Here is a 4464-nt window from a genome sequence, read left to right as displayed (position 1 = left end):
GCATCACAGCCTCGTGGGTTTGCTTCCCGCCTGCGCTCGGACCGACAGCCACAGGTCCTACAAAGACTGGCGTCGGGCGACGTCCCAGTACCATTCCAGGGACGCACCCTCAATGAGCGGTGCGCAGGAGACACACCATCGACCTACGATGAGCGTGCGGGGTTATGCGCCCTGTTCTAGGTGCCCATGATAGGGGATGAGAGTCATCCACATAAGGCCCTCCACACCGAGCGACGCAAACGAAAAGACAACGCATCGGCAGCAACTCGGCCGCTAACATCCGCGGGCGTCAAGGCGGCGATCATCGTTTTGTCGAGATCGTACCCCGAGAGGTTTAGGGCGCCTGACCCGGCAGCACACCACCCGAAGATGTCATCGTCGACGAGCTTAAATCCGCCTTCCTGCCCCCCTCCCCCCTGCCCCATCCAGGAAGCCAACGGCCCCGAACGCGGTATTGGACACCGGGCATGCTCAGACCATAGGATTCCGAGGGCGCCGGGAGTGCGGATCCCAGCGGGAAGGCACGGTCGTTATAGGGCCGTAGAGAGAGGAGAAACTGGCAGAGTCCTTCTTGAGATAGCCAAGCACATCTCTGCTAAAGCCCGTAGCCATGAGCGGATCGCGCATCTGAGTGGACGTTAACACCAGGACCACAGTGAACGTCTCCCGTTCCAGCGGAGGCGTCGAGAGTCAACACTTTTCAGTCGAGGTTCAGAGCGCCGAAAGCCGATGTCTGCTTCCACCGTCCTTTCCGCCAGCTGTCGCGTCGCCCCAAGCACTCCAATTCGCGCCCTTTCAAAGGTCCTTTGGACCGTACGTCAGATACCGTTCGGAGTTCCACCACCATCGTACGGTCCTCCGTTCATCCCGCCACGACCCAGAACGTCCGAGTGAAGTCACGCCGCCCGAACCGCCGAAGAGGAATATCGGGCCGAAAGACGACACCGTAGCACCGAAAGTCGCGGGTCAGACGACCACAAACTCGGGGCCGAGTCATTACAGCTGCGAAGGTCGAAGCTACAACCCACCCGACTCGGATCGGCACTACATCTTAGTCATGAAAAGAAACTTCTCGCTTCTCAGTTCGGCAGCAGGGCACCACGAACGCAAAATCTAACTACCACCGCCTTCGTGTGCAAAATTTCCGGACAAGCAACAACGAGTGCTGCGAAAGAAGCACACGTCATTGCGCACTGCCTCGGCGCATCATCGACCGCCACGCGTCCCAATCAAGATCAGGGACCACAGCGCCTTCAACATCAACGACACGAACGGTGGGGCGAATTTGCGTCAGTTCGGCAGCAGTGCACCACGAACGCACATCTAACTACCACAGCCTTCGTTTGCGGGTGAGAATTGATGAACGTCAATCACAAAACTTTCGCGTTTTTTTTTTCTTTTAGAGCATTCGTGCCGGACACAGCAAAGTTTCTTATCTGAAGTGATACCGTGTGTTGGTTGCTTAAACTGTTCGTTTCGGGACTTTGTATGCTGTGATGTCTAACGATTTTACCAAAGCTCTCGACGTATTGCGCCATGAAATAAGAAGCTAGCTAAGGGGACTAAATGATAATATGAACTACTGCACTCAAAGCTAAGATGACCTGAAAAATGTCGCATACGACATTAGAGGATTGCGGAGAGAAATACAGAACCTAACAAGACAGAACCAAGAATTAAAACCTGAGAACCGTAACCTAACCAATCGGCTAGGAGAAATAGAACAATATCAAATGGCTAACAACCTCAATATCAAAGGAGCGCCGGGAGAGGGTGATCCCACCGCCATTGTAAAAACGAATCGGGGGATTCGTAGGCGAGCTTATAAATGACGCGGGCATCGACATTTGTCACAACGTGCCCACACAAAAACCGGCGGAAAAAAACATTATCGTACGGTTTGTACAGTGCGCCGCAATATGAAAGACCCACTGGGAGCGCGTGGCCGAGGCGGCGGCTGGTGGGGGCGTTGCGAGCGCTCCGGGCAGTTCCATTGTGCTTTGAGGGGAGGACGCTCACTCGAGGCTCAGCTAAAGCGCAACGCGCTTATCAGTTTGTGCTGAGCCCCGAGTGAGCCTCCTCCCCTCGAAGCAGAATGGAATTTCCCGGAGCGCTCGCAGCACCCCCGCCAGCAACTTCTCGGCCACGTGCTCCCAGTGAGTCTTTCATATTGCGGCGCACTGTACAACGCAGCAAAAGAAACTAGCTGAAGGAAAAATGCAAAAAGAAACGCATAACGACTTCTGCTCTTGGTGCTGCTGGAGCGGCGTCTCCTGTGTACATAAATGAACACTTGACACGACAAAACAAACGAAATCTGGGAGCAGCCATCGTTTGAAAGCGCGAGGTAGGATGGACATTTGTCTGGACATCGGAGGGAGGGTATACGCGCGAAAAAACGAAACATCAGCGGCTATCAGAATCACTGACTCGAAGGACTCAGCCAGAATGAAGAGGCAGTCTCGATCTACCGATGCCACTAACTTCAGGTACATTCTTGTATTTTCAATGGCTGAAACATATCCGATAGAATGCAAATATTTTGACGAAACATCGTTAAATTTTTCTTTTAATAGTTTAGAAAATAGTTTTTTTTTTTTTTTTTTCGGAAATTCACTTTGATACGAGGGGTATCAGCAACAAACGAGACGACTCGGAAGTATTTCTTGATTCGTTGAATATTCGCTTGAACGCCTTACTTCTTTCGGAAACTTGGGTTCCAGATCATGCTGAGCCACCTTACTTTAGTGATTATAAAGGTGCCAATTTGGGTCGACAAAGTAAAAAAGGAGGGGGCGTTGCAATCTATTTCAAAAAGGATATGTCGTGGTATGTTGTTGAGGATTATTCCATGATTATAGCTGACGTCGAGTGCCTTGTCTTACAAGCCGCTCGATTTATAGACCTCCTGCTAGTAGCAAAGAAGTTTTAGAGCGAAGCTCTTAGGGGCCCGTTTCCAGCCTGAGCGGCGCCGGCGTCGGCGTCGGCGTCGGCGTCGGCGTCGGCGTAACCGGGGGGGGGGGGGGGGTCACGTGACCCCCCCCCCCCCCCCCCCCCCCCCCCCCCCCCCCCCCCCCCCCCCGAGGTCCTAACGCTCCAGTGCAGAGGCGCCCGCCAGGGTCCCTGTCAGACGTCGACATCCCGTGGCCTCGTCGCATTACTCCCGGGTCGCTGCTGGACGAAGTATTCGGCCCGACCGCCAATGACCCCGGACTTGGGAGCGACGCGTCCGGCTCAGGTTAGTCAATGATGAGCGAACTGCCAGCTTCGTCGTCGGTGGTGTCGCTGACGCCGGAAGCTGCAGGGTCGACTGGAAGAGCTTGAGGAATTTCGGGCCATTCCGTGTGGTCGGACGCATGAGCGGCCTCGATTTGACGGGTGGTTTGGGGGACGTCGCTTGCCGAGCTCGCCAGGCTCGTTGGGAGACCACCGGGCGTGAGACCGGCGGCACGGGCAACCGCTGAATAGCTCCGTGGCATTGTGCAGTCCGTCGTAGCGAGGTTCTGACCGCACCGCCGGCACGGCAAGCTGCCGCCCTAGGTGTTGTGGCCGAAAGTGCCACACCGCTTGCAACGAGGGATGTTGCATGCCACCCCTAATTGACCCTTTAGGCCTCAACGGGCGCGCACTCACTTCATACCACGCGGTATTCACACAACGCGGTGACCAGCATCGGTGAGGAAGTTCGACACCGAATTCGCCATCTCCATCCGGAGTACTCGTGTTCCGGCGTACAGGCTTGGGCGATCCTTGTACGTATAGGCGAGATATTCCGATCACCATCCCGTACGCTCCTAGGGCCGTACGGAGGGCGTCGTCGGAGACGCAGGGTGGGAGCCGAAACACAGATAGGTAAACGATACGCGGGCCCATTTACTCGAGGGGGACCGCGACGTTACCGAGTGACAAGGTTCCTTGTGATACAACTTTGTCAGCCAGCTGAATGGAATCAGCAAAAACGAGGAGCTCGCTTGCACCATGAAGCTGGAGGTGAGTTAGGCCTCCCTTGCCCACAAGGGCATCCCACGCGTCGATGATCAGGTCTACTGGAACTTCGGCTGGCGCCGAAAACAAATGACTGAGCCTTTGACGGGGTACTGCTGCGGCATCCTGCTCGGCGGCAGGGGTGGAAACCCCGACGAGAAGCGCGATGGATGAACGCGGGCCGTAAGGAGCGGGTTCTCTGGATGCCGCTGACTGGCATGCGTTTGGACGACAGTCGCTGCCGCGGCCCACGACGGAGTGGACGTTAAAATGTGCGGATTCGGCTGCGTGGGAGTTTTGACACAAACTCTGAACGCGCGCCCAACGTTCGCAGTTAGGCCTCATGTTTCAGGATCTTTTTTTTTTTTTTTTTTTTTTCTTTTTAATGTCATCTTTCTTAGCTTAGTGAACGCACTCAGCACTCTGTAACTCCTCTGTTCGAACAATCTTTTACTATTGTACATTTATGTACCTTCAGCC

The sequence above is a fragment of the Ixodes scapularis genome, unplaced genomic scaffold, assembly GCF_016920785.2.
Source record: "Ixodes scapularis isolate PalLabHiFi unplaced genomic scaffold, ASM1692078v2 PGA_scaffold5__190_contigs__length_132052651, whole genome shotgun sequence".
Taxonomy (NCBI): Eukaryota; Metazoa; Arthropoda; class Arachnida; order Ixodida; family Ixodidae; genus Ixodes; species Ixodes scapularis.
The sequence above is the reverse complement of the archived record's forward strand: the minus strand, read 5'-3'. Positions refer to the sequence as shown.